General features: G+C 43.7%; 1 long non-coding RNA gene across 1 annotated transcript in view; it reads left to right on the top strand.

The window, feature by feature from the left end:
• The window catches only part of LOC139756567 (uncharacterized), a 118156-nt gene that overhangs the window by 74497 nt on the left and 28848 nt on the right, over window positions 1-14811 (top strand). Inside the window, exon 2 of the long non-coding RNA XR_011714383.1 lies at window positions 5534-5991. This is a non-coding gene — a long non-coding RNA (uncharacterized lncRNA). The remainder of the gene's footprint in view (window positions 1-5533; window positions 5992-14811) is intronic.

Below are 14811 nucleotides of genomic sequence, written 5' to 3'. Positions count from 1 at the left end.
GAGTACTGGAAGACACAATAGAGTACTGGAAGACACAGCAGAGTACTGGAAGCCACAACAGAGTACTGGAAGACACATTTCTCAAAAGCTGGACGTGATAAGTCATCATCTATCTCCTGAGCAGCTACCCCATAATTACTGGGGGAGTTTCCCCGACCTCAGTGGTAATGGAGTACTGATTAACAGATGTGGGACGGCTCTCCCTCCACCTCTCCCTCAAAATGGAAATCCCTCCGGCTTATTAACTCTCCTGCGATCACCTCTCTTCAACCATTCCTATCATCCGTCTGTCGTGGACTTGCTCCCGCCTCTTTGCTCTACGGATATCATTTCGGCCGCTGTTCCTGTGAGCTGTCTACATGTGTCCCATCTCCAGGGATCTGGAGCTGCTCGTCGGGGGACCTCCCATCCCACTGGAGTCCATCATTTCCCTGCATCTGATTGCAACGCAGCCTCGAGGCTGCAGGAGACCCATAAAAAGGAGTCCTTATGTTGTATGAAGTAATAATTATAATAATAATAATAATAATAATAATAGATGATAGATAACAATGATAAAGATAAATCATATCACATTCCAACTGCAATCCAAAAATAAAGTAGCTTTTAACAAACTGTGTGATAACCTGCAACCTTCGTATCTTTTGTGAGGCAAGTCTTTGTCTTAAAGACCATCAATTTTACCAGCGACCATTTTTCCTGGCGAGCGTTGCGTCCGTCTGCATCACGGAGTTGAAGACGTGCGATAAAGCTGATGACTAATTCTCTCTGGCTACGGATAAAAAGATCTGCTCCCTACGTCTCCTGTGGTTTTACATATATATATATATATATATATATATATATATATATATATATATATATATCTTTTCTTTCATACTATTCGCCATTTCCCGCGAAATGGCGAGGTAGCGTTAAGAACAGAGGACTGGGCCTTTGAGGGAATATCTCACCTGGCCCCCTTCTCTGTTCCTTCTTTTGGAAAATAAAAAAAAAAAAAAAAGACGAGAGGGGAGGATTTCCAGCCCTCCGCTCCCTTATATATATATATATATATATATATATATATATATATATATATATATATATATATATATATATATATATATATATATATATATATATATATATAAATACAGCTATATATATATATATATATATATATATATATATATATATAAATACAGCAAAATTCTTTTCTTTTTTCTGTTTAATCTTTCTCAATTTGCCACAGCGGCTGTATAAACGAAGCCTCTAGAGATGTTAACACCCTCGTGGGGTGGGTGTGGTGTGGCGAGAGATAATGCAATATCCGCCGTGCAGCTTAGCTTCGCTTAGCTCAGCTCTACTTTATTCTCTACGTTCATAAATACAGAAAATTCAAGCTTCGGGGAGTGTGGCTCAGAGATACGCTGGCATAGGGCTCGCCGAGAGATATCGTGGTCTATAGCTCCCCCACGCAAGGCCTAACCACTCACACACACACACACACACACACACACACACACACACACACACACACACTCTCTCTCCTGGTCCCCTTTACTGTCGAAATACGTTTTTTCCCCAACCCTATTTTCCCCCACGACACACACACACACTTTCATTTTTTCCTTCTTTTTTTTCCCGTCGGTTGAATCTTTGCGAACCTTCTTAATCTTCTTTACCGGCCTCTCTCTCTCTCTCTCTCTCTCTCTCTCTCTCTCTCTCTCTCTCTCTCTCTCTCTCTCTACGCTATTAGGGTTCGGCAGTCATTCGTGTTTTTCCGTTCCTATGAGGCCTGTCTGTCGTGAGAAAGATAGACAGATAGATAGATAGATAGATAGATAGACAGATAGATAGATAGAGAGAGAGAGAGAGAGAGAGAGAGAGAGAGAGAGAGAGAGAGAGAGAGAGAGAGAGAGAGAGAGAGAGAGAGAGAGAGAGTCTGGCATCCGAGGCTCTGATGGGTAAAAGGTGGGAACAGCTGGCTAAACAAGACTGTGTCTAGGAGACTAGCCATGTCATGCCGGGCGGGACCAACTCCTCCTGCTGAGGAGGGGAGCGGTGGGGGGGGGACCGTATGGGACGAGGGGGGGGTAAGCTCGGGCAAGATGGTCAAGAGAGAGGGGGAGCCGGTGATAAAGTGGTGGTGAGAGGGGGAGAAGGAGGGAGGGAGGGAGGGAGGGAGGGAGGGAGGGAGAGAGAGAGAGAGAGAGAGAGAGAGAGAGAGAGAGAGAGAGAGAGAGAGAGAGAGAGAGTACCTTATGAGGCACACCTTCGTTCGCGACCACCGGGAGACCTCATCAATCCTCTTTCCCCCCTCCTCATCCGTCCCTCTCCCCCTCACCAGTCTCCCTCCGTCCAATAAGTCCCCCCCCCCCCACTCTCCCAATTAGTCCCCCTACCCCAATTAGTCCCCGTACCCCAATTAGTCCCCCTACCCCAATTAGTCCCCCTACCCCAATTAGTCCTCCTACCCCAATTAGTCCCCGTACCCCAATTAGTCCCCCTACCCCAATTAGTCCCCCTACCCCAATTAGTCCCCCTACCCCAATTAGTCCTCCTACCCCAATTAGTCCTCCTACCCCAATTAGTCCCCCTACCCCAAATAGTCCCCCTACCCCAATTAGTCCCCCTACCCCAATTAGTCCCCCTACCCCAATTAGTCCCCTTACCCTAAATCAATCCCCCTTCCACTCATCAGTCCCCCTTTCCCCTCATCAGTCAGTTCCCCCTCTCCCTCATCACCTCTCCCTCCCACCTCTCAGGGTGTACGTCTGTCTACGCCAGTTTGCTCGCGTTGAACTAACAATCTTTTTTTCCTTCCAAGTTTTTTCCCGCAAGGACAGCGCGGCGTCGTATCTCCCTCGCTGGGGCACAGGCTAATCAAATCTACAAACACACGACTGAAAAAAAAAAAAAAAAAGAAAATAAGGGGTCAAGCAAACACCCACAACCGGATTTCATGTTGATGAAATTTGAGGCGCCCTGCAGTGCTGCGCGATAAGCAGCTAAATTACAAGTAAATTACTACAAGCAGAGTTTATGACACCTCTGAAACTTTTCTCTCTCTCTCTCTCTCTCTCTCTCTCTCTCTCTCTCTCTCTCTCTCTCTCTCTCTCTCTCTCACTTCCTTCTTACCTTTTTTATTATCATTATACTTTTGTGCGTTTGTGTGTTTCTTTAAAAACCAGTTTAGCAGTTCTTTCCCACTCGTTCGCCAACCCTCCCTCTCTCCCGACGACGCCCGACACCCCCTCTCTCCATCCACTCCCCCTCAAGAAAGAAATATGTACATATAATATATATATTCAAGTCGACGTTTATGTTATTAATATGCACGTCTCCTGTTTATGCCCGCTTGTGGTGGTGTTTCTCTCTCTCTCTCTCTCTCTCTCTCTCTCTCTCTCTCTCTCTCTCTCTCTCTCTCTCTCTCTCTCCCTAAAACCGGGCCACGCACCGACTGCAACACGGCTGCAACGACGCTCGTAACGCTCCCGGTAACCAAGAAATCAACGCGAAGGCGAATGGAAATGATTCAATTTGCCTTAAGAGATTTAATATCATCCGGCTCTCTGTTAGAGTGCCTGGAGGAGGGAGAGGAGGCGGAGATGTTAGGAGGAGGAAGTGGCGTCGGCTACCTGGCACGGTAAGGGCGGAGGGCGTTGTAATGAGTGGGAAGTGTGAGTAAGGGAGGCGAGGCCCTCACAACGCGCCCGTCGGAGGTAATGACTCACAATGAGTTCCACCACCTCCTCCACCCCAACCCAACCCTTTCCCCCCCGCTCCTCCCCAACACACCCCTGACGTGCTTCAATCGTGGAGCAGAGCATAAACTGCTCTTGCTTCATTATTAACACCTTTTTTTTTTCCCCTCCATTCCCCCTTCTCCTCTCTCTCTCTCTCTCGCTCTCTCTCTCTCTCTCTCTCTCTCTCTCTAACAACCGATATCACCCTCTCTCTCTCTCTCTCTCTCTCTCTCTCTCTCTCTCTCTCTCGCTCTCTCTCTCTCTCTCTCTCCAACAACCGATATCACCCCCCCCCCTCTCTCTCTCTCTCTATCTATCTATCTTAGCTGATATCAGGACTCCGCATGATAACAAATCTGCCCTCGTCTTATCCACAAGGTGGTGCAATCAGCGCATACCTGGTTCATATCCGAGTTATTACCAGGACGTTATCACACGTTATCATTTCACTGGGACAGCTTTTCTCAGGCCTGTCAATCCCTTCAGACTCAGTCTATATATGTAAAAACAAACATATATATAAAACTGCTTGACTCAAGTCGTTCCTTCTTGCATTTTCCTTTCGGTAAAACAAACACATGGATCACGCAACCTCTTGCATGTGTTTTTCTTTGGCCAAAATGGGGTATTCTCTGCCTCGCCAGTAAAGAAATGATGGCTCCGTGAAATAAGAGTCTATTGACCACCAAGTCATATAAGGGACTACATTCACCAATGTGGCAAAAAGGACTTTTTTTCTTACGAGCATAATTCAATTTCCAAAGATAAGCTCCTTCTGGGGTCTAATATTCTATTTCTTTTAAGCTGAAAAAAATGATTGAATATCTCTGTACTGAGAAAAAAATATCACCTTCGGAAATTAGGTCTTACATCTTCGATCATTTCCTCTTCCAGACATAATATACACTTCCTCCGCGTGCCTTCAACGTGCCTCCAAACCCAATCGTCAAACGGAGGCGAAGCGACGGCAGCGTACCTCTGAACCTCTCGCAGACATAACACCGTCGCCAACCACGAGCCCTAATCGCCAACATTAGTGCTCCGTCAAGTATACACTCCCTGGTCGACACAGACCGACCCGTGGTGGTAGGCGGGCGGCGAACAGACTCGGCCAAACAATCCCGTCTTGAAGTATGAGAGGCTAAAATGCCGTGAGACGGATCCATAAGTTCTAACAATCTCGTTCACAGGGATGGAAAAGTACAATTAGAGGTCGTTGAGGAATTAATAGTGATGTCTGACGACCCGGCGCGACTACAGGGAGAGTGAGAGAGAGGAGGGAGAGAGAGAGGAGGAGGAGGAGGGGAGAGAGCGTGGACGGTAAATCTAGTAGGACACAAAGAAGGGAGAGGCAGTACCCGTACAGGAAGATGTGGAGTGGCAGGTAATCAGAGGGTGTGTGTGTGTGTGTGTGTGTGTGTGTGTGTGTGTGTCTGGAAACAGCTGCAGTCGTCTGGGATACGCTTGGTTTGCTCCATGTAGTAATTTCTGTATTTTCACTGCGTGTTTTGTAACCCCGGCTGGTCGTGTTCACTTCTCGTGTTACAGGGGAGGACCAGAGAACAGAATTTGTTCTATCTCTCTCCCCTTGGGTACCAAGCTGGTTAGGTAAGCCAAAAGAGATGGCGTGATATAATCTCGCTAAGATATGCATGATTACGGCGGGCGCGCACACACACACACACACAATATATATATATATATATATATATATATATATATATATATATATATATATATATATATATATATATATATATATATTTCATTTCATTTATTTATCACAGGATCCCTTTTTTCAGAGGCTCCAAGAACGCCATGGGTGCGCTACGCTCAGCAGCAGGGTCAGAATGGACTCATTTGAAACGAGAAGTTCTCTGGTCTCTTATTTCGTCAACTGACGTCGATGCCGCCTCGTCAAGTGAGACCTTTCACTCGCTCCAGTAAGAACCAAACGCACGGATATGTATGTACCTACGTACATATATACCCGAGTAATGCTCGTCAAAACCCTCCTTCGTAGCTGCCGGAGGAGGAGGAGGTCGAGAGGAGGAGGCAGCAGCAGGAGCAGCAACCCTCTTACAAGAGGGACGGGAGGCCGCACTTTTCGCAAGGGCGTGCACAACGAAGGCGCGGATGATGAAGCACCCGCCGCATATCACTCTTTGCGGCGGAGGGTTACGTCAGAGGAGGAGAGGAGGAGCGGCGTTGTGGCCTCCCTCCCGACGAGACCCCCGCCGACCCCTACATCCATCTACTGGTAAGCTCCTTCCCAATATTACCGACAGTGTGTTTCCTGAACGTCTACTTCGCCTCCTCCTCCTCCTCCTCCTCCCCCTCCTACCTCTTCCTTCCTCCAAATACCTCACCGAAGGAATGATTTGAGGCTCCACTTAGCGTGGAGACAAATTGGCCTCGTCCGTTTAGTGGAGGGGGAGAACAAGACCACCAAACTGTGGGAGAAAAAAATGTCCTTCGTATTTCGTCCCAATTTATACAAGAAAAAAAATAGACTTGTAAATTCCGTTGTTATTTCTTAATGATGTAGATATTTAGTAACGAAAAAAAATATATATACATACATACATACAGTATTACGCTCTCAGTACCTTAGTTACTCTAATTAAGATAAGAAAATAAATAAATTTGCGTCGGGCATTTCCTCAGCAAAATACGTGAAATAATTTCCAGTTTAATGCTACCACTACACGGAAGACTTATCGCATAAAAAAAAAATCATGAAAATAAATTATAAGCACTGGTTTTCTACGGATGAATCGCTTCATAATAGTGCGTACTAAACTCCAATACAAATGTTATCATAAAAAATATATATTGACTAAATTAATACGTGAATTCTTAAGCAGGTACAACATACATCTAATCAACTTCATTGATGATTTGGTTCAGTCTCTACGAGAAAGTAACAAAATGGTATCGATAGCCACATTGCATAGTTAAAAGGTACCTGACATAGAGGGGAAAGATTGAAATAATTATATCGGATCTTATCTTTCTAATTAATATCACAAATATAATTTAATTCATTCCGAGAATCAAAATACGTGAATATGTATGTATATAACGTCTCTCTCCGTCTTTCACGTGTATGTTAATCATGTGATTAATGCGATAATTACGTTTTATGGAGATATTCTAATACTATATGTTCTGTTTTAATGACCCGAGACATTCACTCAAAGCATGAATGTAACTCCGATAGTAAATCTAGTGATCATATGGAAACTATCATATATATATATATATATATATATATATATATATATATATACTAATGAATGTTAAGATTGCTGCAAAAATTCATTTATAAATCTTATTATTCACAAACCTGACTGAATAGTTTCTTTTCAGCGAATAAGGAAAGAGTAGATAGATGGCCATTCAGTGATTATATATATATATATATATATATATATATATATATATATATATATATATATATATATATATATACACCGCATAAGGCATGATTACTTCATAAAATGATTGAGAAGGAAAAGATGCACAGACTACAATAAATCCCACCACTTGGCAGGTACGAGCGGAGAAGAAACCAGCCTCTAATTGTCATCATTATGTCTTAACTAAATATTTACATAATTTCCAAACTAGCGCTGTGGTAGAAATTATTACCACCCCCCCCCCCCCACCCTGTGGCCAACAATTTCATAACTGCCAATGGTGTGTGTGTGTGTGTGTGTGTGTGTGTGTGTGTGTTGTGTGTGTGTGTATTTATAGAGTTAGTTTAGGTTCAAGTTATCTCATATATAGTTTCCTTCGGTATCTTCCTATTATTCTCACAATTAATAACGATAACAATAATACTAAAGATAATAATATTAATAGCATTAATAAAACAAATACATAATAATGATATTAATAATAAAAATAATAATAATAATAATAATAATGATAATAATAAAATAATAAAAGAAAATCCATGTACTTCTTCAAAAGCAATAACAATGATTTGATATATATATATATATATATATATATATATATATATATATATATATATATATATATATATATATATAAATTTCCATGGTTAGTATATAAAATTCTCTTAAAAAGACATGATACAGACAATCAGATCTTCCTTCTCATAGACAGTAGCCCACACCTAGTGAGCGGCCTCCACCCTCGAGAACCAGCCGATCAATACCCGACAACCACCTCCAATCGAAGAAAACCCAGACCAAAATCCTTCTTCCCCTGCAAGCTCCTGTAGGGAGGAGCCAAGCGCCGGCAGTCGCAGCGGGCAAGATGAGGGAGAGAGAGAGAGAAAAAAAGGACATAACACCGGCGTTAAAAAACGCTGCTGCTGTGGAAGCGGATGGTAGAAGCAGGGGAGAAAACAGTAAAAAAAATAAAAGAAGAAAAACGTAGATGAATAAGTAATAGTAGCCAGGCGAGTTGAGGGAGAGTGAGAGGGAGAAGGGGAGAGAGGGAGAGGGAGTGAGAGAGCGAGAGCGCCGTGTCGGCCAGCCTGACGCGGTGCCCCAAAATGGCGGATGCGAACTCGTCCCGTCGATAGAGAGAGCCTTGCTCCTCTTCGAACGACCTCATGTAATAAGCAGTTTGTGGGAATTGCCGAAGATTCCCGCTGTCTTCCTCCGTAATTTGGGGGGCTATTTAGCGAAATTGGGCGCCCGTGTGACTTCGAGGGGAGGGAAGGGAAGGGCTTTGGGAATCTTGTGTATTAAGGATAGATTGTGTTGGGCGATAGGCAAGCGGGCGGGCCGACCGGGCCGCGGCGATGTAGGAGTTTTTGGTAGCCAGCTCATGTGATGGTGGAGGAGGCGAGGCTGGGGGGGCGGGGGGGAGGAGGAGGGGGTATCCCTCCTCCAGGTCCGGTCCGTCCGATCGAATGATTCATTCCGCCAACGGGAATGATCCGTTTCGTCTCGGTATATTAGATTATAAATTCCGTGCGCCCCAGCACGGCGAAAATTGGACCGCTTGAATCTTGTTTAGAAAACGTTCAACAGAATGGTGCTGTGAGGCCTGGGGTAATATACATGTATATGTAAATATATACAAACTTTATATATATATATATATATATATATATATATATATATATATATATATATATATATATATATATATATTCTAATACGCATTCACCATTTTCCTCGTTAGCGAAGTCGTGTTAAGAACAGATGACTGGGCCTTAAAGGGAAAATTATATATAGGAAGGTGAAATCGTGATTCAGTAGGAGTTTTGATAATCTTATCTAACATATATTTCTACATGTGCAATAAAATCATCTGAACTTTTACCTTAACAACTATCATCACGGACTAGTGTGATCAATATATATATATATATATATATATATATATATATATATATATATATATATATATATATATATATATACATATAAAATGTAGGCTCACATCCACATCCCATGTATATGATTATAAATATAACTAATCAAATGTATATAATTACAAATGAAACTATATATATATTATATATATATATATATATATATATATATATATATATATATATATATATATATATGAAATCAGGTGAAATATTCACAATATTCATAGCAAATAAGCCGTCAGTGCACCTTCCTTCTGCAGCAGCTACAATGAAGCTTTCTATAAAAAAAAAATACCAATACAGAACAGACCCAAGCATGAGTCATTCGTTACATACACATTACATGCACTCGCCTCTAACCTCATTTCAATCATTTTTCACGTTTCTGTCACAAATCATCAGGCGCACAGATAGATAGATAGAAAGATAAATAGATAGATAAATAGGCAGATAGATAGATAGGTAGGTATACAGATAGAGAGATAGATAGGAAAATACCATAGAAGTATTCTCATCCCAAATTAATTTGAACGAAATTTTGGCGTCCGAAATTAGATCAAAGGTCTACCAAGAACCAACTGGCTTTGCATGATGCTACAGAGAAGACTCTGTGTCGGTTTGAACACAGCCCAGGTCATCCCTGTGAGGTACCTGCAGGTCATATAAATAACCCAGCTCTTTGCACGTGCCAAAAAAAACATGTCAAATATTTCATGTTCGTAGGATTCTGAGACTGGGAGCGCTGCCCTTCTAACAGTAACTGTTGTGAGAAGTAATTAGTTTAGTGTTTCTAAGATGCCGAGCTTTCCGGAGGGTCAAAATTAAGAGGGTTTTTTCATATATATATATACACGAACCGACTGGGATCTTAACTTTAGGTTCCTGGGAATAAATCTAAATTTCTCCTTTCGCTGAGGAGCGAAGAGAGAGCTTGTGTCTCGGTTGATTTACGATATTTTTCTCCTCTTCCGCTGAACACGGACGAACACTGCCTTCAGGAAAAGTTACCGTGACTCGTGTAGATGGATCTCCGCTTCTGGGAGAGATACGATGATACATTTTTCTCGAGCACTGCACCGGCTTGAGCAGGGGGTAGGAGACGGTGAGGTGATGCCGGGGAAGCCGGGAGACCGGAGGCAGCAGCAGCGGCGGCGGTGGTGGCGGCGGCAGCGGCGGCGGGGAGGAGGCAAGCGAATGCCGCCGGGGGTATTAGGACAAGAAGGGAGGTGAGGCGGGCAACACACGGCGGTGAGGGAGGGCCAGCGGGCGGGCGGGCGGACGAGCCTTACAGCGGAAAAAAGGAGGAGGAAGAGAAGGAGGAGGAGGAGAAGGGAAAAAAAAGGGGATATTTACGGTATGATAGAAGGAGCGAGGGTGTTGTGGAAAAAGGAAAGGAGAGAGACCTGATTTTTAAGGCCATTGCTCACCTTCATTCAAAGGGAGAAACAACAGACGGAAGGTGATGAGCGCGTCACATTACGCCAGACTGTACTGGATACTGCAACATCACAGTGATTACGAGCGTGACACACCCCGCGATCACAGGACGAACTAGCTCGAGGGGTTACAACCTTCAGAGAGTTCCGTCAGTATGGGACAACAATCCCGCCGAGGATAAACCTCCCTCTACGTTAGCGATTTCAGAAGAAAAAAACACCACACGCCCGAGTCGCACTCTATCGCCACCACACCTAGAGGCTAATTGTGGGGGCCGTGAGGTGCGTAAACGCCGGTACATTAGGATTATACGTAATAATTCTCGTGATTATGAGATGTGCCGTGGGGGTAGAAGGGGAGTGGTGTGTGTGTGTGTGTGTGTGTGTGTGTGTGTGAGTAGGGGGGGGGGATGGTGGGAACTAGCAAGGGCCTTGCGAGTGCAAATCAATGCTGGTGGCGAAAGTGATGCTTCAACCAATCTTATCTCTCTCTCTCTCTCTCTCTCTCTCTCTCTCTCTCTCTCTCTCTCTCTCTCTCTCTCTCTCCACGTCCTCTTTATCGCATCCACCTCTCTTCCTCCTTGTACACAACGTCTCCCTCTGCTTCTACAGCCCGTTTCTCGCTTGTGCCAGCCGGCCCCCCCTTACTGGCGTTGGCACTACAACCACAACATAGCCAGCAACAGAGAAAACTTGCCCTTCGTCTACCAGCATAGCATTAGCTCCCCCCGCCCAAGAAAGGCGCCTGCCAACCACAGTTCTCCTACATGCATACGTACACACAGACACACACACACACACACACACACATACACACACACACACACACACACACATACACACACACACACGGAATACAAAATATAAACATCGACTCACCTATCGATACACGAGGGAGAAACCGTTGACAAGTAGCCACTATAACATAACATTCTTTTTTTTTTCCTCCTACCTACGAGAGTTCACAGCACTGATAAGAAACACTGGGGATAAGAACAGCGTTAGCCTGGAACAACAGCAGCGGCAGCAGCAGCAGTAACAGCAGCAGCAGCAGCAGCATCGACGCATATTTCTGGGCTGGAACGCGCGCGCACTCCTCGCCGACTTGGCGCTCCTTCCTTCCTCTTCCCTCTCCCTCTCTCTCTCTCTCTCCCTCTCTCTCTCTCTCCCGGGAGATCGGGCTATTGGCATGCTGCGCGGCGAAGGAAAACTTAATTTGCCAACGTCCCCACCTCCTCCTCCCGCGGATTAACGGAATACGTGCACCTTTGACGAAATTTGACTCTTGCAAAAATCCAACGCGAGACGCGTAAGGGGCCAGCTCCCTGCTTGGAAGAAGGTTGCAGCCTTACTGAAGATACTTCTAGCAATCCTATACCAGCCCGGCCATTTGCCCGCGTTTACGATACCGCTGCAGCCTCTTTAAACCTTGTGCCCCTTCGCCGTCACTGGCTAACTGCACATTAATTTATGGGATTCCCGGTGACACGGAATTTCGCAAATATGGTCCCCGCGTCTCGTGGTCCTTCGGTAGAGTGTGGATCTCCCCGTCTACCCACGGATCCAGCGGGGTTTGGACTTATCCTTTCGTGGGTTTTCTTTTAAGCGTGAAACCATTGTGCGCCGCCATCAACAACTTTAACGATCGGCGGAGAGCCGGCAGTCGACCCATGGTCAGGTTTTGGGAGGGGACTCGGGGCCTTTCTCCCTACCAAGAGTTTGCCACCATTGGATCCCGGCAACTTAGCTCGGGGTCAAACTGCCCCTCGAGGTCATACTAGGGTAAAAAGAAAAAAAAAAAACTACGAGAGCCCAGAGCGAACTTACTACGACGCAGGTCGCAACGGGGGGTTGGGGGAAAGGAAAGGGAAAAAAAAGAGAGAGAGAGAGCGAGCAAGCTCGACCACCGAAAATCTCTCTCTCTCTCTCTCTCTCTCTCTCTCTCTCTCTCTCTCTCTCTCTCTCTCTCTCTCTCTCTCTCTCTACTCACGTTGTACCTCAAGCTGGGCCGAGATGCTGTTTTGATGGATTTTATGTCTATGCATTAAAGCTCTTTCCCCTCCCCCCCCACCTCCCAACCCACCCGCACCCACCCACCCGAATCACTCAGACTGTCAACTTGATCAAAAGGATGCCCTCCCCGCCCTCCATCCTTATGCTTGCTTGCTTGCTTGCTTGCTTGCGCGCCTTGTCTTTGCTTGTGGGGAATGTTCTTGTTACGACCCCCCCCCCCGTAAAGCTTGTTACAACCCCCCCCCCGTAACGCAGGGTTGGTGGTTCTGTTGTCACGGGAGCCGTGAATACCCGGCATGGTACCAATTTTGCCGTTACGGCCTCCAAGAGATGTAACGCTGGGTTGCTAATTTTGCTGTTATTGCCTCCAGGGTTTCTGTGAATGTGGCTAATTTTGCTGTTACAGCTTGCTGCTGCTGCTGTGCCTCTCGCTGCTGTTCCTGGAGGAACTGTCGCTTCCAAGGGCTGCTGGGCCGCTTCCTCCTCCTGCTGCCTCTTCCTCTAGGCCTCCTTCGTTTCCTTTAATTCTTCAATTCATAAATTTTTTTGTAGTTTTTCATTTTTCCTGGATTTTACTTGGCCGCTAATTCTGCTGCTACGGTGTCGAGGGGCCCTTGTGTCCTGTTGTTAATTTTAATCTTTTTTTTGCTGTGAATTCTTACAAGAATTTTACAGCATGCTGTTGTGGCGTCTTGGGCCTAACCACTTGCTGTTAATTTTGTCGGTGTAGCAACTTCTTATATATATATATATATATATATATATATATATATATATATATATATATATATATATATATATATATATATATATATATATATATCTTTTCTTTTCATACTATTCGCCATTTCCCGCATTAGCGAGGTAACGTTGAGAACAGAGGACTGGGTCTTTGAGGGAATATCCTCACCTGGCCACCTTCTCTGTTCCCTCTTTTGGAAAATTAAAAAAAAAGCGAGAGGGGAGGATTTCCAGCCACCCGCTCCCTCCCCTTTTAGTCGCCTTCTACGACATGCAGGGAATACGTGGGAAGTATTCTTTCTCCCCTATCCCCAGGGATAATATATATATATATATATATATATATATATATATATATATATATATATATATATATATATATATATACATATTGCTCTCTGTTATTTCTACTTAAAAAATAAAAGCTTTCGGGACTACACACTTAGCAGCTAAATTTACTGCCAACGTTATGACTAGAATCTAATCCAATATTTTACTTTAATACATCTGTAATTTCCTAGTTTATATAATATTCTTTGGTGTTCTCTCTCTCTCAAGAAAAGTAACGACCTCTTTTTTTTTCCAGGAGGCACAGAGAGAGAGAGAGAGAGAGAGAGAGAGAGAGAGAGAGAGAGAGAGAGAGAGAGAGAGAGAGAGAGAGAGAGAGAGAGAGACAATTACGAACGCTCTTGGGGGAAGGAATGTGAGGCCGCTATGTAGGGGAAACCGTTTCCTCGTTGCCATAGCTTTATAAGCAAAGCAAATACAATTTACGCACACACACACACACATATATATATAAATATATATATATATATATATATATATATATATATATATATATATATATATATATAGAAGGCGACTAAAAGGGGAGGGAGCGGGGGGTTGGAAATCCTCCCCTCTCGTTTTTTTCTTTTAATTTTCCAAAAGAAGGAACAGAGGGGCCAGGTGAGGATATTCCAAAAAAGGCCCAGTCCTCTGTTCTTAACGCTACCTCGCTAACACGGGAAATGGAGAATAGTTTAAAAGAAAAAGAATATATATGTGTGTGTGTGTGTGTGTGTGTGTGTGTGTGTGTGTGTGTGTGTGTGTGTAAACTTGCTGGAAAAAATAAACACAGGTTCCAAGCTTTTGCCTATATTTCAAGTAATTTTTTTAGCTAATCTTTGAAAATGGTTTGAAATACAGCTCAAAGCATACAGCATCTATATGAATTTTTTCCAGAGCGTTTACTGAAACCAGTGTGCCTCGTGTGTATATGATTTACTACAATATATATATATATATATATATATATATATATATATATATATATATATATATATATATATATATATATATATATTTAACCGAGATGTCGCGAGACGTTAAACACGAGATCATAAAATACTGGGCCACGAAAATTTTATGAAGTGGAGAAAATGAGTAATGAATCCAAAGAAGTGAAAAAAGGGAATTTGTAGAAGAAAACGCAGAAGAAAAATTTATGGAGGGGACGGGAATAAAAAGAAAACCTCTCAAG

The sequence above is a fragment of the Panulirus ornatus genome, chromosome 22 (genome assembly GCF_036320965.1).
Source record: "Panulirus ornatus isolate Po-2019 chromosome 22, ASM3632096v1, whole genome shotgun sequence".
Classification (NCBI taxonomy): domain Eukaryota; kingdom Metazoa; phylum Arthropoda; class Malacostraca; order Decapoda; family Palinuridae; genus Panulirus; species Panulirus ornatus.
This window is presented reverse-complemented; position numbering and strand designations above follow the sequence as displayed.